The sequence below is a fragment of the Procambarus clarkii genome, chromosome 23 (genome assembly GCF_040958095.1).
Source record: "Procambarus clarkii isolate CNS0578487 chromosome 23, FALCON_Pclarkii_2.0, whole genome shotgun sequence".
Lineage (NCBI taxonomy): Eukaryota > Metazoa > Arthropoda > Malacostraca > Decapoda > Cambaridae > Procambarus > Procambarus clarkii.
In genome coordinates, this window is record NC_091172.1 from 41,406,857 (window position 1) to 41,429,425 (window position 22,569).

Here is a 22,569-nt window from a genome sequence, read left to right on the forward strand (position 1 = left end):
AATTCTTGGATGATGACTCACTTTGCATATTAAACTGGAACATTTTAATTGAATTGCTTAAGTTATGATATTTATCATGAAAAATATAATTGTTGAATTTATTATTTAAATGGTCTTTCACTTTGTTCCCTAGAGCTTTGAGTTGAGGATTTGAGAAAGCCTCTGTGGTTACTGGGTTCATGATATGAACGAGTACATGTTTGGAGTTGATACATGGTACAGAGGGAACATACTAATAATGAACTCATGGTAATAACATCTTTTGAGAATTTTGTGATACAGGCAAGTTCCATTCCTTGTCTTGTATGTAATGATCATGAATGGATGGTGGCAGCATTTCGTCTTCTACTATCTACTCTTCTACTTCTACTATCTACTCTTCTACTTCTACCTATCTACACCTCTCCCTCCACCCCCTCTCTAAACTCTCACTTTCAGCTAATGACCCTCCTCGCTCCTCCCACCTCTCTACCTCTCACCCCAAACCCTCACTAATTACTTCACTATTCATTTCTTTCCTTTCGTTATCTCTTTTACGTTTGTGGCAATGATTATGTATTCTAGAGTTCTCTCTAGAGTTTCGGGTAACTGATCAAGTGACGGCGCCTTGTAGTCTTAGCACCTAGGTAGTCGAATACCTAGGTTACAAGGTGTTGAACCAGAGAGGTTGCCTTAGGAACTCTGGGAGTGCTCTAGAATAGTTAGCTAACTGGGGACGGGATAACGGACTAGAGAGAGCTGTTTCCCCCGGCCTCGTTAGTTAACTGGGGGGTGGAATAATGGACAAGATAGAGCTATTTCCCCCACCCCCCGTTACAATATAACACTAGGATATAACAGGCAGGACACAAAGAATAACTAATAAGTGAGAGACCACATAACACGTAATGTACCCGGCCAAGAGGCCGTAAAAGACCTAATGGATAAGGAGAAGGGGGTGTGACTACAAGTAGGGCTTACTAGCACCTAGACTGGGCAAAGTATTAGCTGCGGACAGCGGGACACTTGGGGACCGGCGCTGCACCCCCACCGCAGGCCAGCGGCCGGACCCCCCCCCGAAGGGCGAGTGCCAGCTGGCCGCGTGAGGCACTCAATGTAGCAGAGCAACAACGTCCCGTCTGACGTAGGATGTGGGCACTACTCTTCCGCCTGCCGTTTGCCATTATTTCTGATGTGGCGAGCCCGTCCCGAGACAGCTGGGTGCGGGGCGTAGTCATCTGAAGTCAAGCCTAGCGCCGAGAGGGCAGCGCGTAGGATCCTGGAGAAATCTCGCCTGGTGACAGGAGCGCTTGTAGGATCCGAAGAGTGTTGATTCCTGACCATGTAAGCGATACCTGGTCCAGTCGGAGCGTGCGTCGATTTTTTTTTGTCGCGTAGCTCACCTCCCCCGGGCTGAAAGATATAAGGCAGTAAGGGTGGGCAGAAGCGGCGTGCAGTGTTATCGTGACAGGCAAGAGCACAGACGAGAGGGAAACCCTAGCTGAATCAATACGGAGACGAAAACGGGGGAGGGAGCCCGGCAGCAGGAATTAAGAGAAACCTTAATTAACAATCCTGGATGAATAAAGAGCATCCGAATAATTATACTGTAGCAATGAAGGGGGGCTAACAAATCTAAGAATCTTCCAGCAAACGGAAGGGGGAAGTACCTTTGCTAAGAGCAAAGGTGGGAGAAAACCGGTAGAACAGCGAGGAGGCACAAAGCAACTATAACAGGGTAAGACGAAACACTATAAATCTTGAATATAAACAATACATATACCAAGAAAGGGTATAACAACTAAGCAACATATACATAAACAATAAAATGGAATAAGAACCAATTCTTAAAGCCAAATCTATAACATGCTTGTGTCCTAATCGGATGTAGAATGTGAGCGGGGAACATTACCCTTGGTCTCTATCCCATCTCTGCCTCCAGACGGGTGATTGGGCTGGATGGAAGCCAAGGGGTCTGGCTTGAGTGGCCGCTGAGTGTAGTCTTGTGTTGTCAATGAGCGTCTGTGAGCCGCAGCTAGTACGCCGTGAACTTCGGCAACATCTTTAGAACAGGAGCAAAGTGAAATCGACGGCAGGGAGCTGCCATTCAGTAACTGTAATAAGGATAATAATAAGAATACAATGTCGTAAATAATCGCACAATGAAGAATACAATGTAATATCGTAAATAACAGATGACGGCAAGTGCCGCAGAATGGAAGAAATTAAGAAAGCAACGCCAAACCATAATAACAATTTATATTTTAATAAAATAATACTGGAATGACAGTAACGGTACGGAGTAATATTAATACTGCCATATAGCCCAGCGAATAAAGAGAAGATAATAGTATTAACGTAGGCCCTGGGCGGCTGCATCCCGGCACCGCTGCGTGCGTTGATGGTGATCAGAGGAATATCCGGCTCGCGTTCTCTTCCTCGCCGCAGTAGGGTGTGAAGGGGGGGGGGGGGGTTCCGGCTTGTCGTGGCTGCGAATAAAGGGAACAGAAGAAACCGGCATTGAGCGCCAAGCGGGCAGAGCGCAGTGGAAGGAATAGCGGTTGGAGGTAAGGGGCCCCTAACCTAATGATAGATGAGGTAAAATTAAATAGAATACTATTACGTAGTAGGAAACAACAAAGGCGAAGGAACAAGAAGAGTAAAATAGCCCAGAAGGCCGGATGGCCAAAGAACGTTAGCGACCTATGGCCAACAGCATGCTGGCTGCGCTGGCCAACCACAAGCTGGCCGACGTCATGCTAACTGACTGGCTTGAGCTTGCCGAAAGGAAGGCCGAATGGCCAGTTTTTTGCATGACACCGTGCGCGAGGCCAGCTAAACTTCTCGGTAGCGTCCAAATGTAACTTAATGTACTGTCGATACGATGAAGAATGGGTGGTCAGATATAATGCACAAATTCAGAATAGAATATATAATGAGGGAAACGAGTGTAATAGGACGAAATAACCGGAGGAAAAAAAAAAAAATTGTGGGGGGGGGGGCCACCCGAATGCACTGCAACTAGCGTACCTTAGCTGAAAATAACTTAAAGGCACAGAGGCAAAGCAATAGATTAATACAAATCCTAATTGATAGTCCCTTAATAACAAATTGAACGTGAAACTTAAACAAAGAGTAAGTTGCGGGAGAAAAATTTTTCCGTAATAAATACAAATCAAATTGCGAGTCCAACAATAACAAAATTAACAGACACGCAGACGTAGGAGGAACCGATAAGCCGCGGCTCGCGCACCGCTAGCCATACCTAAACATACCTAGACAGGAAGGGGAGAAGCATAAAGGTAGCCCAGCAAAAGACTAGTAATTAGTAACTCTGCAAATAGCACATCCTGGCTGACTTAATAATTTACTTAGTAACTCTGCAAATAGCACATCCTGGCTGACTTTACTTAATAATTTACTTAGTAACTCTGCAAATAGCCCATCCTGGCTGACTTTACGTAATGACGTAAGGCAAGGAAAAAGAACAAACATACTGAACACAGCAACGCAAAATTAAACATGCGACATGAGCAAAGCATCAACTGTCGGAGTAAATTAAGGTAGGCTGTTTGGGAAAAGGAATCCGTGGTAATCTGAAAGCAGGAGGCATGTTAGTGCTGAAATGTAGAACGTAATTAAGAGGAAGGGCAAGGCATGTCGCGAGATGTCTGCCAGTACAAAATAAGAAACCTTCCATATAAGCGTAATAAAATCTTAATTTACATTGTCTTAGGAATGCAAAGAACGGGATATCATTAAATATACGACGTTCCCGACGACGCCATCTGCTGGAGTGTACCGTGCCCCAGGCAACGTGGGGGCCACCCCCCTGTCCAGGTCACCTGAATAGGGCAAGTCATGGCACGTGAAGTCTGCAGGTACAAAATAAGGGTATACAATCGGCGTGCATATATAACCATTTTTACATTAAGAGAACGGAGGGAAAGCATGACAAATATAACCTGATAAGTAACGTGAATAAACTGCAAGAGCCAAGCGTAATTACTGTAACCACTGAGGAAACTAAACTGCAAAGCTAAGCATAAACTACTGTAACTACCGATGAAACTAGGCAAAAATGCAGGGCCAGGAGACGTGAAGCTAAAATAAGGGCCCGCGAATACTGCAAATAGCACATCCTGTCTGACTTTACTTAATAATTCTTAGGAACTCTGCAAATAGCACATCCTGGCTGACTTTACTTAATAATTTACTTAGTAACTCTGCAACTAGCACTGCCTGTCTGACTTTACTTAATAAATTACTTGGTAACTCTGCAAATAGCACATCCTGGCTGTCTTTACTTGGCGTAAGGCAGGGTAAAAGTGGGCAAGCATACTGGACACAGCAACGCAAAAATAAACATGCGACATGAGCAACGCATCAACTGTCGGAGTAAATTAAGGAGGCTGATTGGGAAAGAAAGTCCGAGGTAACCTGAAACAGGAGGCATGTTAGCGCCGAGATGTAGAACATAATTATGAATAGGGCAAGGCATGGCACGTGGTATCTGCAAGTACAAAAAGGGTATACAATCGGTGTGGATATATAGCCATATTACATTAAGGGAACGGAGGAGATGCATAACAAATATAACCAAATAAGCGACGTGAATAACTGCAAGAGCCAAACGAAAGTACTGTAACTACTGAGGAAACTAGGCAAACTGTGCTATTATAACATAATTACAATTAATACAATTATAACATAAATAATTATAAATTGCAAAACAAAGTATGCTCAAAATAAAGCTGGACTATAATTCGTTAGAGAAACGGGATTAACACTTGTAAGTTTCCACAGTCGGTGGCTGTGGAAACGTTCCGGGCTACACCGGCAGATGAAACGTCTGGATAAACCAGCGGCCTGGGGGGGGGGGCCCACTGTGACTTCCGGGCTACCAGGCAGACAACACGTCTGGATAAACCAGCGGCCTGAAAGACCACATATTTATATGGCCAATGTAAATAAGATACCTGGATAACATCGCCAGCTTAACTCACCACAGGAAGAACGTCGGCTGGACATGAACCCCCGAGCGCAGACGGCGAAGACGGCAGCGGCTATGCCAACCTTCGTGGCTACATTGGGCAGACAAAACGTCTGGAGAAACCAGCGGCCTGGGGTGCCGCAGAAGATTCCGGCTACACCGGCAGACAACACGTCTGGATAAACCCGCGGCCAGGAAGGCCGTGTATTTATATGACCAATATAAATATAATACCTGTAGAACATCGTCGGCTTAACTCATCGCAGGAAGGACGTCGGCTTAACTCATCGCAGGAAGGACGTCGGCTTAACTCATCGCAGGAAGGACGTCGGCTTAACTCATCGCAGGAAGGACGTCGGCTTAACTCATCGCAGGAAGGACGTCGGCTTAACTCATCGCAGGAAGGACGTCGGCTTAACTCATCGCAGGAAGGACGTCGGCTTAACTCATCGCAGGAAGGACGTCGGCTTAACTCATCGCAGGAAGGACGTCGGCTTAACTCATCGCAGGAAGGACGTCGGCTTAACTCATCGCAGGAAGGACGTCGGCTTAACTCATCGCAGGAAGGACGTCGGCTTAACTCATCGCAGGAAGGACGTCGGCTTAACTCATCGCAGGAAGGACGTCGGCTGGGGAGCAGCCCCTGAACGCAGTCAGCTAAGACGGCAGCGGCTGTCAACCTTCCTGGCTACGTTGGGCAGACTAAACGTCTGAATAAACCAGTAGCCTGGGAAGCAGCAGTATCTTCCGGGCTACACTGAGCAGACAATACGTCTGATAACCAGCGGCCTGGGAGGCCGCAGTATATTCCGGGCTACACCGAGCAGACAATACGTCTGATAACCAGCGTCCTGGGAGGCCACACATGTCTGGATAAGCCAGCAGCCGGGAGGCTGCAGATTCTTCTGGGCTACACCGGGCAGACAAAACGACTGTAAAAACGTTTACTGGTACTGGTAAACGAAACTGGTACTGTCTAGCGTCAGTACTTAATAACTTTGACAAAGTCAAGGAAACAAGTATAAAGGTAAACAGTAAGTAGAATGACATGCACTTAGGCAATGCATAATTAGTAATAAATTGCTGATGGAACTAATCAATACGAGTCCGAGATAAACTTAAAGGGAGAGGCATGAGGCCCGAAGACAGCATCTAGGACATCCTAGCTGACTTTACTTAAAGGTGAAGCATAAGTTAAACAATTGTAAACCAGTAAAGTAAAAACATGCAGCAAGGGCAATGTAAAATGCAGGACATTTGCTGAGGAAACTAAACATAAATGCAGGGCCAGAAGAAACTTAAAGCAAGAGGCAAGGGGCCCGATCCCGACAACTATCACATCCTAGCTGACTTTACATAATAACTTAAAGGCAAAGCAGAGGTTAAACAAACGAATGTAAAACCAGCAAAGAAACTAGCAGCTTGACACTGCATAAAATTCATTAATAAATTAAGGAAACTTATGGAAAACAAGTCCATAAAAACTTAAAGCTAGAGGCCGGAGGCCTGTGAACACAGCAGCTAGCATAACCTAGCTGACTTTACATAATAACTTAAAGGCAATAGCAAAAGTTAAACAAACAAATGTAAAACCAGCTAAAGAAAACATGCAGCTTGACACTGCATAAAATTCATTAAAGGAAAGTTATGGAAAAACAAGTCCATGAAACAAAGCTAGGAGCCAGAGGCCTGAGACACTGCAGCTAGCCTAACCTAGCCGACTTTACCTAATAACTTATAGGCAAGCAAAGTTACACAAACCTAAGTAAAACCTGCAAAAGAGAACATGCAGCTTGACACTGCATTAAATTCAATAATAAATTAAGGAAACTTATGGAAAACACAAGTCCAAGAAAATTTAAAGCTAGAGGCCGGAGGCCTGGGACACAGCAGCTAGCAACCTAGCTGACTTTACCTAATAACTTATAGGCAATGACCAAAAGTTAAAACAACCTAAATGTAAAACCAGCTAAAGAAACACGCAGCTTGACACTGCATAAAATTCAATAATAAAATGAGGAAACTTATGGAAACAAATCCAGAAAACGAAGCTAGGGGCCAGAGGCCTGTGACACTGCAGCTAGCCTAACCTAGCTAACTTTACCTACCAACTTAAAGGCAATGACCAGAAGTTAAAACAAACCTAAATTTAAATCCAGCTAAAGAAACATGCAGCTTAACACTGCATAAATTTCAGTAGTAAATTAAGGAAACTTGGGGGAAACAGGTCCATGAAAACAAAGCTAGGGGCCAGAGGCCTGTGACACAGCAGCTAGCCTAACCTAGCTGACTTTCCCTAATAACTTAAGGCAATAAGCTAAAGTTAAATAAAACTAAATGTACAACCTGCAAAAGAAACAGGGAGCTTGACACTGCAATAAATTCGTTAATAAGTTAAGGAAACTTATGGAAAAATTAGTCCATTAAACTTAAAGCTGGTGGCCAGAGGCCTGTGACTCGGCAGCTAGCCTAACCTAGCTGACTTTACCTAATAACTTATAGGCAATAAGCAAAAGTTAAAACAGACCTGAATGAAAAGCCTGCAAAAGAAACATGCAGCTTGCCACCATTAAATTCATTAATAAATTAAGGAACTTGTGAAAATACAAATCCATGAAAATTAAAGCTAGGGGCGAAAGCAAAGGTAAAATTACAGTAAATATTGTAGCGTGAGGAAACACACCCTGACTAACAGTCAGACTGTAAGGAAGGACATATAAAGAACGTAAATAATAAATAACGGCATAACAGAAGTCGCCCAACAGCATACCTCACGTCGACTGGGTGGGGAGCTTAAGGACAGGGCTGAGCAGATGGGGAAGGAGAGGGTAGGGGTGGACAGGCCTCCTCCCGAGTGTGGTTCAAATAACAGCCACCTACTGGAGAAAAACCCAGTGCCCCATAACACCGAGGGTCACCTTCCCCTCTAGGACCACTGCACCTGCATTTGGTCACCAACGCTGAACCAACAGGCGTGCTTCAGGGCGCGCGCGCCAACAAAGAGACAAACACTGGTCTGACGCGCCAACACAAACACTGGTCCCGCGCGCCAACAAAACACAAAAACTACCTTAAATGTTGAGAAGGGCAGGACGCCCCTAACGGGTCACTCCGAGTCGTTGTCGCGAGGAACTGTTGTAGGGTCCATGCTGTGAGAACAGTTGAGCGGGCTAAACTTCTGTGTTTACGACTCGCTGAGCAGCAGTGAGTTTTGCGAGGGCAGCGGCGAGGGCAGGCGGAGTGAGGCAGAGCCCCAGTGTGCGCCCGTATTTATACAGGCCCCAAACTGCCCGCGCAACGCCGCGGGACGCGCTGCGCAATTGTTTCTTTCTCCCCCGCCAGAAAAATCCCCGCTTGCGATCAAGCAGTGACCATTTATGTATTTACGTATGTAGCTTAGCCTAGCATTTTAAAAACACTACAATCACCTTATGTGGTTGATTGTTCAATAAATCCCTGAACTATATGTTTAACAAATCTCTAACCCTATCAATGGAGTTAGTTTAGTTCTTATATTATGCACCCTATACCCATCTTGTGGGCGGTAGTGGAAAGGGTTAGAGTCCATGGCGGACTGAAGAAAATGTATATATGATGGTTAGCATTGTTAATGTGTGGCCACGTCTGTGGTAGAAAATAATACAAAAAAATCAAATAAAGGTATTATTGAAACTTTATACGAAAACATTAAATCCTAAATATATCTTTAATATTATACTTGAAATATGGTATACTTTGCTCTCTCCATCGTACTTCTGCACCTGCTGGCAAGTGGTTCGGTGCAGTGTGCAGGTGATGTTCATTACTGGGTGAGCTGGCAAGTGGTGCTCACCTGCCAGCTCACCCAACGAAAATTTGGTTTTTAATACACTTACACATTTATTGGGTCTTTCCTTCACCTTCATTCAAGCACTAGGGTATTACAGTAAGTGTTTTAATTATAATATTTATTAACGTTATTATTTTTAATTTTTATTATTATTAGTATTATTATTAACAGGAGAGGATCGAGTGTGTGTGTGTGGGGGGGGGGGGGGGAAATGGTACACATGTCCACATCCCAATGCCCGCCCTTCCAGGACTGGGGGTGCGGGGGTGTACAATAAACTATACCCACATCCGGCGGCAGCTTGTCGAAGGCGGAAGTGTAGCCTAGAGAATTTGTCATGATAATTAGTGATGACTCTTATTTTGATTATGGGTCTGTAATCCAGTTAAGCTTTTATTCTTTATTTATATTACAATGCTGGTAAAATACACTTCTTGATGATGAGTATGGAGTACAAATGAACTCATTGTGTACCCAAGTTCAAGTTCAAGTATGTTTATTGAGATAAGCAATAAATAAATCTCAAAGGGATAGAGTAGCTTAGGCTATTTCAACCCCCCTCTAATTCAAGTCCCTCAAGGGGCGCACAAATACTGTGACTACAAATAGACAAATAACATTACAAGAATCCAAACAAGAATTGTGAACCCTATACTCACAGGATGAATATAGGGTACACAATAAACTACCACTCACATCATGGGTATGGGTTGCACAAGAAACTATCGCGCAGAGGATGAATATGGAGAGCAAAGTAAACAAAGATTCACACGATGAGAAAGGGTTTCGCAATGTCCTATGACTCACAGAATGAGTATTAGCTGCACAATAAACTACAGGTCACAGGATAAGTATGGGTTGCACAATAAATTACAGGTCACAGGATGGGTATGGGCTGCACAAACTACCGGTAACAGGATGAGTATGGGATGCACAATAAATTACGGGTCACAGGATGAGTATGGGTTGCACAAACTACTGGTAACAAGATGAGTATGGGATGCACAATAAATTACCGCACAGAGGATGAGTATAGGGTGCACAAACTGGTTGGGTAAATGGAAATGGTTGGGTACATTTCCTTTCACCTAATGCGACTATTCATGTGTCCGGACACCGGCGACCCAGCAAACACAGAACGTTTGTGGACGTTTTTAAATGGTTCCACAAAGGTAATACTGTAACTTTTGACATAAATACGTATATCTGATGTTCTTAAAACCAAAGGATATAACTAAAAACATATATTCTTGAGACACAGTTTTTTAAGATTTATGTAAAAATTTAAAAATAATAGTGAATGCTATGGTATTATAATGTTTTCATGCTTTATATTTAAGAATAAATAATTTTCAGTCAACATTTAGTTTTTTTTGTTTACTTTCTGTAAAGCTATCCAATTTACGTTCTTATAACATAAATATAACATTTATATGACGTCAGTATAACGTTATTTACACGACATCATTACGTTATTATGATGTTATATTAACGTATAATTCCTGTGTGAAAACCAGAATATATATTGAACTTTATGTTTTAAACCTTGTAAAGTTATCATAAAACTTGGAATAAGACGGTAAGCATGCTTTACTTATGAAAATATACAAACAAATCAACAAAAACATTTTAACATAAAAAACATAAACATAACATAAATTAATTGCATGCATGGGAGTTAACTGGAACTCTGTAATATTGCATACATGAACCTTAAGGTACAAACCCAGTGTATTTACTCATGCAGTTCTTTCCTAAATCTAAATTTTTCCAATTTTTACACTTTGTTTCGAGTTCTGTCTTGTGTTGCTACTTTTAATACCCCATTAATGTCCCCTTTGTTATGTCCATTCATCCCATTGTGCACCTCTACCATATGTCACTCCTAATTCTTTGCTTTTCTAGAAAATGTAATATAAGCTTTGACAATCTTTCTTCATATGACAGGTTAACAGGTAGAACAAAGATTACCATTTATATATGGATAACTATTATAAGTCGGTTTGAATGAGTGAATTGCTGCTTGAAGATAGGTATATACACGTGTGGTACTATCAGATTGCATCGTGGTGAGCCTAAAACCCTTCAGATCCAAGCAAAGGGTAAAATGCCAGCAGATACAATTGCGAACACATTGATACCAAAATGAAAGACATATGACGAGAATTGAGGTAACCAAAGTGAAAAGAGTGTTCACATTACATTGCACTAGAGTGCTCCCGGGTTACTTTCTCTCACTTTCTCTGTTTTGTGCGGATGGTACACCTTGCTTTTGGAGTTTATATGCATTTAAACCTGTAGATAATTCTATTGCTAACACATTGATACCAAAATGAAAGACCTAGGATGACAATTGGGGTGACCAAAATGAAAAGAGTGTATACATTTTATCGCTCTTGTGCGCTCCCTGGTAACACACTCTCCCTTACTCTGTTTGTTGCGGATGGTAAGCCGGGCTTTTGGAGTTTATATGCCTTTAGTCCTGTAGAGAATTCTATTGCGAACACATTGATGCCAAATTGAAAAAACTAGGATGAGAATTGAGGTAACAAAGTTGAAAAGGGTATACACTTTTCAGTATTATCACGCTCTCTAATGTAATGAGAGTTGCCTGAGGGTGGCTCAGCTTTCTTTTTCTGGTACCCTTGGCCTACATTCATCTTGTCGGCGGGTGGAGCGCGCTGCTGTCTTTGACATTATATGCACATAGTTCTGTTGGGAATTCTATTGCGAACGCATTGATACCAAAATGAAAGACATAGGACGAGAATTAAGGTGACAAAGTTGAAAAGAGTATACACTTTTCAGTATTTCCGCGCACTACCAGGGAATGTCCAAACAAAAATGGAGAGAGTGGAGGGGTAACTTGCCCAAAACGCGAAAGTGTTTGGGGAGATTAACTTTCGTTCAATACTATTATGCAAAAGGAGCCACACATCTATGGTTCATCCAATAAAATCAGCAGACTTCTAGATGTTACTACTGCTCGGCTTAGACTCGGTTACAAGTATTTCTGGGAATTCTCATTATCTGCCGATGTAGACCTGACCAAATGTTAACTGTCAACAAAATTATTTGCACACCCCTTCGTCACTATGTGATAGTGAATTCAGAGACAATTCTATAACCAATGTACCAACGATGTGTCAATATTTCATTCAAAATGATCTGCTACCAGAAATTTTAGCCAAATATCCCCAGTTTGCTAACTGTAAGTAGTAACTAAGTGATTGTAACCTATCCACCGCTGCCCACTGGATGGGGAGCGGTGTGCAGGACAAACATATCAATTGTGACACTAGCTCTTCACATATGTCAGTTGCTTAATTTAGAAACTGTACTTGTGATCGATCTCGAACCTATTGTTGATGTGACGACTTATACTGAATTTTGTAACTAGCTCATCAAGATTGTAACTTGCTTAGCTAAATGAATTGTTGGGTTCAGTCCCTGAGCCCATTATGTGCCTCTGCAACCCTTTCCACTACCGCCCACAAGATGGGTATGGGGTGCATAATAAATGAACTAAACTAACTTTAAGGCATCCTGAAAGAAAGCTTGGAGGGCTTGAAAAATTGCAGAACGAAGCCTTGAGGATAATCCTTGGGTGCCTTCGTACCACAAAGATACTTAATATGAGAAAGGAACTTAATATTCCGAGCGTTGTTTATCGTGTTACTGAAAATAACTGTCAAATTGGTATAAAAATGCTTAGGCTAGCTCATCCTAACCCTTGCACAGAAGCCCTCCAGAATTTCTTTATTGAATGTAAACATTGTTTCAAATAGATAAATAAAATTGGAACTGAACTCAGAAAGTATCAGATTTATAATTTGTACCAAGAGAGACAACAATAGCACTTTCCTGCACTGTAGGAAATTACACCCTTTTCAATTTTAATCCCTCCCTTTCCATCAAAGGAGCAAATTAGAGATCAGTCCCAGCTTTGTCTTGAGGCAAAGCTCAACGTCTTAAGCCATATTGATGCTCTGTCCACAGAGCATTCTCTCTCTCAAATCATATACACTGAAGGTTTCCTACAGCGCCCAACGGGTGCAGCTGGAAGTGCAGTTGTCCTGGCAATAGGATATGACTTATATTTTGAGTGGGGAGTCCGTATAAACAACTGGGCCTCTACCCTTCAGACTGAACTATTTGCCTTGCTCCTTGCACTGAAATGTGTACAAGTATCCAAACTTGATACATTAGTTGTAAGTGACTCTTTATCATCCTTAATTGCTCTCAACTCTTTAAGACATAACTGTAACATGCTTGTGTCTGAAGCTAGACACAAATACAATAACAACTTGAGGAACCTTATCATAAACAATAATCTCAACAAAAATCACATAGTTCTCAGAGGTGATTTCAATATTGACCTAGGGCTACAAAATAACCCTCAAGTAGACTGTTTCCTCAACAGCATGAATTCCTGTATGCTCATCCCCGCAATCACCAGGCCCACCCGAGTCACTCAAACATCTGCGACTACCCTGGATCACTGATGGACCAACATAACAGCTCCTCTTACATCAAGTATAATCACTGACAGAACAACTGACCACTATCCTACCTTCCTTGTAGCGAACATGGCCATAACACCACCAGGTAACAAGAAAATTACCTTTAGGTTACAATGTGAAGCGGCAATAGGCAATCTCACAAATGCCCTCCACAATGTAAACTGGGAATCTAAATTTATCAATACACAGGATAATAATTCGTTAACTAGCCTCTTTCCAAAATTTAAAGCCTTTACAATACTTATTGTCCTCTCCTCACCAAGCAAGTAACTGGCAAAAAGGTTAAATAATCCCTGGCTCACTAATGGCATACTTAAAGCAATCGACAAGAAACATGAATATGAAAAAAAAACTTAGGATTGGCCTAGTTGGAAAAGAAGTAGTTAAGAGGTATTCATCAGTGCTTACCAGTATAATAAGAGCAAAGCGTTCCTATTACGAGAATAGATTCAAAGAAGCAAAAGGCAACATAAAAAGCACATGGAGAGCCATCTCTACCATCCTAGGAGCTAAACAACATTCACATAATAAGATAAAAATCTCCAAGGATGGTTATACACCTGCAACAGATCTTGAAACAGCAACTGAATTTAATAGCTTCTTTTCATCGTTTGGTGCTCACCTTGCCCGAAAAATCCCAGAGACTCAGACATATGTTACCACATATCTTTCACGCAGCTATCCAAACTCTCTTCTCCTCTCTCCGGTCAGCCCTACAGATGTTGTGTCCATCATTCACTCGCTAAAAACCAAAGCTGGGAACATTAGTGAAATACCATCGATGGTACACAGGCGTGCCTCCCATGCCCTTGCACCATCCATAGCACTGCTGTTCAACAAATCCCTAGAGTGTCATACCTTCCCTGATATCCTTAAAAAAGCAAGAGTAACGCCAGTTCATAAAGGAGGTAACACGGCAGACATAAATAATTACAGACCCATATCGAATCTACCTATATTATCAAAATTATTTTTTTTTTTTACAAACAGCTCTACTCCAATCTTGTAAAATTCAATATACTAAGTCCCTGTCAGTTTGGCTTCCGCTCCCAAAAGAGTACCAATGATGCTATTGTTAGTCTGCTTGACTTAATCTTCTCAGCCCTTGACAAAAGTGAGTTTCCAATTGAACTCTTCATCGGCCTGAGAAAGGCCTTTGATACTGTTAACCATAACTACCTCTTACTTAAATTCCACCATTATGGAATCCGTGGCCTTGCCCTAAACTATATCCGATCCTATCTTAGTAACAGACACCAATATGAAGCCATCAATGATATAACCTCTCCCACTCTACCACTTAATTACCGTAAAGGTGCCACAGAGCAGCATCCTAGGACCCTCCTGTTTCTTATATACATCAATGATCTCCCTAATGTCTCTAACATACTTAAACCTATATTGTTGGCTGATGATACTACTCATCTACTCTGACCCCAACCCACTCCTGTTAAATAATGTTGTAAACAATTAATTAAAAAAAGTCTACTTGTGGATGTCAACCAACAAACCTCACACAAAACATAGAAAAGACCTACTATATCTTATTTGGAAACAAATCAACAAATGCAATTCAGCTTCAGATAGATAATGTAAACATTAGCAATAAAAATGATGGAAAGTTTCTTAGCCTATACTTAGACAAGAGACTCAACTTCCGCACCCATATACAACACATAACTAAAAAGGTTTCTAAAACAGTTGGTATACTGTTTAAGATCAGATATTATGTACCCTACTCTGCTCTCCTCTCACTCTATTATGCACTTATCTATCCCTATCATTCTTATGGCGTTTGTGCTTGGGGTTCAACCTCTGCAAACTACCTCAAGCCCATCATCATCCAGTAAAAATCTGCTATCAGGACAATAAATAACTCTACCTTCAGACAACACACAGCTCCCTTGTTCAAATCCTTAAACATGCTAAACAAATTCACTCCAAACATTCTCCTGTGTAAATTACGTTTATAAAGCCCTTTTTCTAACTGCAAACCCTGTTCTGAAACTCTTCCTGGACAGATGTAATAGAACACATGGCCACGTCCCCACCAGACATAAATATCTCTTTGATATCCCCAGAGTCAAACTTAATCTATGTAAACACTCTATGTAAATAAAGGGACCTAGTCTATGGAACTCACTCCCTTATAATGATTTGAAAAGCTGTCCAACTTCTGCCATATTCAAAAATAAAACCAAAAAGTACCTGTAGTACTTTTTAAGTACGAGGGAGTAATGCGCAAAGCGTCCCTCACCTGTGACGTCACAGCGTCACCTGACGCCATATCAACACATCGGCCATTTTGTCGTCAGTTCAGTCATGGCGAGGACTAACCCTTCATGCAAACTGCACCTACTATCAAGAAGAAGAAGATTTTGTGTTCCACCGATAGTATTATCGTAAGTAAGCACTTATATTTTATATTTTATTAAATTAATTGATTCTATTTTTCTGTAATAAAGGTCCAAAGGGTTGTTAAGGAACAAGGGTGTAGCGATACCGACGCTCAGTGCGCTCAACTCACACCAAAGTATCACCTGTGTAGCTTCTGTAATTAGTGTTAATTAGTTATGCTATAAGATAATGAAGCGAGTATAAGATTAACTCGCTACAAGGGTACTGTGTTGGGAGGTGAGGGCTGTTACTGGTGTCTGTGGGGATGTGAGGACTTGTACCAACCACTATCACCACCAGTACCTTGTCTTGCATCCTGCTTAGTATTCCTATTGAGATATGAAGTATTATTGCATTCATATAATTATTCATTCATTGTCATTACTATTTTTATGGGCTATGTTCTGTTACCCTAATGCTTTTTACCCCTGGGCATGTCCATTTACTCTCCAGCCCTTCACAAGCCACTGCTGCACCCCCTCCATGCCCATACTTACTGTGCTTATTCTTACAGGACTGCACTGCATTATGTGGTGCTCACTGCCTGGACACCTTGATACATGCATTATAGGGTTCTGGTAGTTGTTCTACTCACCAAGCCCTTCCAAGGCCAGGCTTGACATGTGAGAGCTTGGTCCAACAGGCTGTTGCTTGGACAGGCCCCTCAGGCCCACATATCCACCACAGCCTTGTTTGTCCGACACTTCAAAATCAAATGTTTATTTACGTAAGGTACATACATATTTTTAGGTAAGGTACTCTTTATTTGGGTAAATTTATCTTCGTAGTATTTAGCTTTGGCTCGTCTAATTATCTTGGATAGCAATAACGAGTAATTCTTTGAGAATTCTTTGGAGACAATTCCTAACCTATACTTCTCCCAACCTATACTTCTTCTCAAGGTCATCTTCACTTCTTGAAGATGTTCAGGTTTTCTCTTGAAGATGTCGACGGTTGTTCCAGCAATACTGTATTTCTTTTATTGCTGAAAACCTGTTTTCAGCCATAAAAAAATAATCCTGAATCCAGAAAAAAATCCCTTTTGTATCGTCTGGAAATTTTCAAATATTGCTGATCAAACCTGAGTCTAAATTATTTGTATATATTATGAATTACAGAGGTCCCAGGACAGGGTTTTTAGGCACTCCACTTACATTTTCCCACTCTGACTTAACCCCCATTTATACAAACTCAGTCTTATCTTTTAGCTAATAATTTATTGTACACACCATACTCAGCCTGTGTAGGGTAGTTTATTGTGCATGTGTAGTATATATATTTGTGTAGTATATTTGGTATATTTAATGCCTCTAATCTCTCCTCATAGTTCTTGTCCTTCAGTTCTGGGAGCCACTTAGTAGCATGTCTTTGCACCTTTTCCAGTTTGTTTATGTGCTTCTTAAGATATGGGCACCATACAACCGCTGCATATTCCAACTTTGGTCTAACAAAAGTTGTGAACAATTTCTTGAGTATTTCGCCATCCATGCATTTAAAAGCTCTGAATATTATCCTTTACCTGCAATTGGTTGTTGCTGTATTTATAGAATATGATTTGTTCTACTTTACATTTGTTTGTTCCTTTTTTTCAAAATTTCTTTCTGCCTCTCTCCTCACTGCCGTGTAGTTGTTTCTCTTTGTATTACTGGTGTGTTTGGGGGTTTGGCCTCTTCGTATATTGATTCCATTTTTGTGTCTTTTGGTCTCTGTCCGTCTTGAAATTTCAGTTGAACAAATCCTGTTTCCTAGTTCTGCATCTTTGTTTTGGTATAAATGTTTTTGTTCCTTTATCATATATTTCACAAAATTGACATACTGTGCATTAATTCATCTCAATTACTTCCTTTCCTAACAGCAAGCCTTTCCAGTAAAATTCTTTGAATTCTTTTCTGACTTCTGGCCTAATGTTTGTTTTATCCTAGTGTGTATGATGCCTAGCGTGTGTCTGGTGCCTGTTGTGTTAAACCGAAGATAAATGCATAAGTATAGGTCAGTAATTTCTCCAGCTTTGAAAGGGGCTTTCATTATGCAGCAGTATTCCACTCTAGAGAGCACTAGCGTCTTGAAAACTATCATCATCGGTATAGCATCTCTAGTGTGAAAAGTTCTTGTTATCTATCCTGTCATTTTTCTTGCAGTTGTGACGGCTACTTTATTGTGTTCTTTAAATGTAAGGCCTTCTGACATCAGTACACCCAAATCCTTTACGTTGCTTTTCCGTTCAATGTTATGATTTGACTGAGTTTTGTAAGTGGTTTCCGTTTTTATATTTTTTATTTTTTCCGTAGCGCATGAGCTGAAACTTATGTTCGTTAATCACCATGTTATTTTCTGTAGCCCATAGAAAGACCTGATTTACATCTGATTGGAGGTTTGCCGTGTCCTCTATGTTGCCTACTCTCGTGAAGATTCTAGTGTCATCTGCAAAGGATGATCAAGTACTATAGGTTGTGTCCTTGTCTATGTCCGATATGAGGATGAGAAAAAGTATTGGAGCAAGCACAGTACGCTTGGGGACTGAGCTCTTTACGGTTGATGGTCCAGATTTTATTTTGTTGACTACTACACATTGGGTTCTATTAGTCAGGAAGTTGTATATCCATCTGCCTATTTTTCCGGTAATTCCTTTTGAACGCATTTTATGTGCAATAACACAATGGTCACATTTGTCAAAGGCTTTTTTTTGTCAAAGCGTTTTGTTTGTCTTCCATGGCATCTAGTGCCATGTCAGAGTGGTCCAGCAACTGTGATAGGCAAGAGCGCCCTGTTCTGAAACCATGTTGTCTGGGGTTATGGAGATGCTGTGATTCCATGTATTTTGTGATCTTACTTCTTAGCATTCTCTCAAAGATTTTTATGATGTGCGATGTTAGTGCTATCGGTCTGTAGTTTTTTGCCTCTGCCTTATTTCCTCCTTTATGGGGCGGTGCTATCTCTGCGGTTTTTAGTATGTCAGGGACAATGCCAGTATGCAGTGCAATGGCTTTGTCTCCAAAGAATGTGAAGGGCCTGCGATAACGTTTTTTACAGTTCTTGATGAATATAGAGTTCCAAGAGTCAGGGCCTGGTGCAGAGTGCATAGGCATACTGTCTATGGCTTCTTCAAAATCCAGTGGGGATAGGATCACATCTGATTTATGATTTGATGTTGGTATCATATCCATGAAAAATTCATTTGGGTTATCAATCAGATGGATGGAGAGCTACACTCGTGGTGTCCCATTTTCCCAGCACTCTTTGTCATATAATGCTTTGAAACTTTTGACGGATTTGGCCTCCACCACCTTCTCACCTAACATGTTCCAACCGTTTACCATTCTGTTTGCAAAAGTGAATTGTCTTACATTTCTTCGGCATCTTTGTTTAGTTCGTTTAAATCTATAACCTCTTGTTCTTGAAATTCCAGGTCTCGGGAAATCTTCCCTATCAAGTTTATCAATTCCTGTTACTGTTTTGTACGTAGTGATCATATCTCCTCTTTTCCTTCTGTCTTCAAGTTTGGAATATTTAATGCCTCTAATGTCTCCTCATAAATCCTGCCCTTCAGTTTTGGTATGAATGTTTGTGTGCCTTCATCGTATATTTTGCAAAATATGGAATACATCTCATTTACTTTACTTTAAGAATATGGTTCGATCAATTAAAAACCCTCTTGTTCAAATTGCAAAGAGACTGAAAGAGATGCAGCATGCTCAATGGATTATATATTAGTGATTATTATTAGGATTATATATTAGTGAATCATATTAGTGATTCAATTATTATGGTCATAAAACAATAAACAAATAGTTTTGGTGTTATTACACTCTATTCACAGGTTATATATAAGTATCTGCATGTTTTGTTCACCATTACAAACCACTAAGTTGGTTTGATTTTTGTTGAGATTGTTATTTATGATAAGATTCCTTACGTTATCTGAGAATGAAGCTATGTCGGTATTGGGAAATCTATAGATGGCACTTATAGTCAAGGAGGATTTAAGGGATTTACTGGAGAACTTGGCAAAGGTATATTCACAATAGTCGTCTCTATTACTAATGAGACTATTGCAGATGAAGGTATCTTTGTAAGATATTGCTATGCCACCTCCTTTTTTTATTAGGCCTGCAGTTGTGAATGGCTTTATTATCACCTTCATTGTATTATCACCTGACCTAATGCGGGTATAAAATCAACTAATATATATATATATATATATATATATATATATATATATATATATATATATATATATATATATATATATATATATATATATATATATATATATATTCAAAATTCGTCAGTGTACTACATTTTTGTTGTTGCTTTTAGGTGATGCTTTTAACCAGTGTACGTGGGTCTGATTGTGCAACCACAGTTCGAAGAATAATGAAGATATGAACAAACGGCCTGTGGTCACTATACAGTCTGGAAGGGCAAAAGAAGAAATTGGCATTTCTACAAAAACAAGAACTATATAATGTTATTTTAAGTAAGTAACCAAAAAATTAAATAATTTTTTTAAAGTTTAAAATTCACTTAAAAATGTAAATTTTAAGTTAAAAAATTTTAACCAAAAAACTTGATATTTTTCATATTTGGAACCATTCCATAATCCCAAGCATAAATGATTATATTTCTATCACTTGCTCTTAAGATTGTTTCATTTAATAGAGGTTGGGCATAATTGTTCTCTGCTGCTAATAGAACTGACTGACTTAGCTATAGGAAAATGTAAAATTAATTGGTTTATCCATTACAGTATTTTGCAGTTTATTTCATGATCCTGTGCTTAATACTTGCATAAATAGTAGATTACAAAATGCATTTTTATATCATTAGTATTGAATAATAATAATGCAAATAATTGACTTATAAATGATGTACAATTAATTGGTAGGTGATATTATATTATTAATATTTTTTCATTCTTGCAAAGCCTTAACAAAGTCATTAACATGTTAATATAAACTTGATCACCTTCCACTTATTTTCTCATGTGCTACCTACATGTACAAAACCTTATTCCTAAATGCATATTTTGTTCTGAAACTTGTCCTTTATATGTTGTGTATCACCATCTCTGGAGAGTTTTATCTGATTGATGTATAAATTACTTTTAATTTTACAGAATATTATTGTTATACTGAATTTATTATTATATAAATAACTTAATTTTACAGAATCATCTATCAACGCACATCCACAAGTTGAGGAGGAGGATGTGACCTTCCAGATGTCTGAAGTACTGAAACATGCACCAAACAGGCCTGCTGGATCTAGGTACAAGGTAAAATAATTTAATTTTTTTTTTTTTTTTTTTTACTAATTGTCCGATATATATATATATATATATATATATATATATATATATATATATATATATATATATATAAATATAAATATATATATAATGTGTCGTACCTAGTAGCCAGAACGCACATCTCAGCCTACTATGCAAGGCCCGATTTGCCTAATAAGCCAAGTTTTCTTGAATTAATGTTTTTTCGACTACCTAACCTAACATTTTCAGCTACCTAACCTAACCTATAAAGATAGGTTAGGTTCGGTCATATATCTCTATTAATTTTAACTCCAATAAAAAAAGAATTGACCTCATACATAATGAAATGGATAGCTTTATCATTTCATAAGAAAAAAAATAGAGAAAATATATTAATTCATGAAAACTTGGCTTATTAGGCAAATCGGGCCTTGCATAGTAGGCTGAAAAGTGCGTTCTGGCGACTAGGTACGACATATATATATATATATATATATATATATATATATATATATATATATATATATATATATATATATATATATATATATATATATATATATATATATATAATATGTATGTGTGTGTGTGTGTGTAATTACCTAAGTGTAGTTAAAGGATGAGACCGTCTTCCCAGCACTCTTTGTCATATAACGCTTTGAAACTACTGACAGTCTTGGCCTCCACCACCTTCTCACCTAACTTGTTCCAACCGTCTACCACTCTATTTGCGAAAGTGAATTTTCTTATAATTCTTTAGCATCTGTGTTAAGCTAGTTTCAATCTATGACCTCCTGTTCTTGAAGTTCCAGGTCTCAGGAAATCTTCCCTGTCGATTTTATCAATTCCTGTTACTATTTTGTATGTAGTGATCATATCACCTCTTCTGTCTTTTAGTTTTGGCATATTTAATGCCTCTAACGTCTCCTCGTAGCTCTTGCCCTTCAGTTCTGGGAGCCACTTAGTAGCATGTCTTTGCACCTTTTCCAGTTTGTTGATGTGCTTCTTAAGATATGGGCCAACTTCTGTTGGCCCAGCATATTCTAGCTGCATATTCTAGCTGCATATTCTAGCTTTGGCGTAACAAAAGTCATGAACAATTTCTTTAGTATATCACCATCCATGTATTTAAACGCAATTCTAAAGTTAGAAAGCGTAGCATAGGCTCCTCGCACAATATTCTTTATGTGGTCCTCAGGTGATAGTTTTCTATCTAGAACCACCCCTAGATCTCTTTCTTTATCAGAATTCTTTAAAGATTTCTCACATAATGTATAGGTTGTGTGGGGTCTATGTTCTCCTGTTCCACATTCCATAACATGGCATTTATTAACATTAAATTCCATTTGCCAAGTGGTGCTCCATATACTTATTTTATCCAGGTTTTCTTGAAGGGCATGACAATCATCTAAATTTCTTATCCTTCCTATTATCTTAGCATCATCAGCAAACATGTTCATGTAATTCTGTATACCAACTGGTAGATCATTTATGTAGACAATAAACATCACTGGTGCAAGAACTGAACCCTGTGGTACTCCACTTGTGACATTTCTCCAGTCCGATACATTGCCTCTGA

At 39.7% G+C, this 22,569-nt stretch overlaps 2 long non-coding RNA genes across 3 annotated transcripts in view; one reads left to right on the forward strand and one right to left on the reverse strand.

Moving 5' to 3' along the window:
• Window positions 1-824: 824 nt before the first annotated feature.
• Window positions 825-8,343, reverse strand: LOC138367916 (uncharacterized). Of its 2 annotated transcripts, none has more exons than XR_011229477.1 (3): window positions 8,043-8,343; window positions 1,892-2,093; window positions 825-1,392 (listed from the first exon to the last, which is right to left on the reverse strand). It is a non-coding gene; the product is annotated as an uncharacterized lncRNA (long non-coding RNA). The 2 variants fall into 2 exon arrangements; XR_011229476.1 differs by having other exon boundaries at window positions 1,846-2,093.
• A 7,283-nt stretch (window positions 8,344-15,626) lies between these two features.
• LOC138367722 (uncharacterized) overlaps window positions 15,627-22,569 on the forward strand; it is an 8,694-nt gene continuing 1,751 nt past the window's right edge. Inside the window, exons 1-3 of the long non-coding RNA XR_011229414.1 lie at window positions 15,627-15,726; window positions 20,039-20,198; window positions 20,890-20,996. This is a non-coding gene — a long non-coding RNA (uncharacterized lncRNA). The remainder of the gene's footprint in view (window positions 15,727-20,038; window positions 20,199-20,889; window positions 20,997-22,569) is intronic.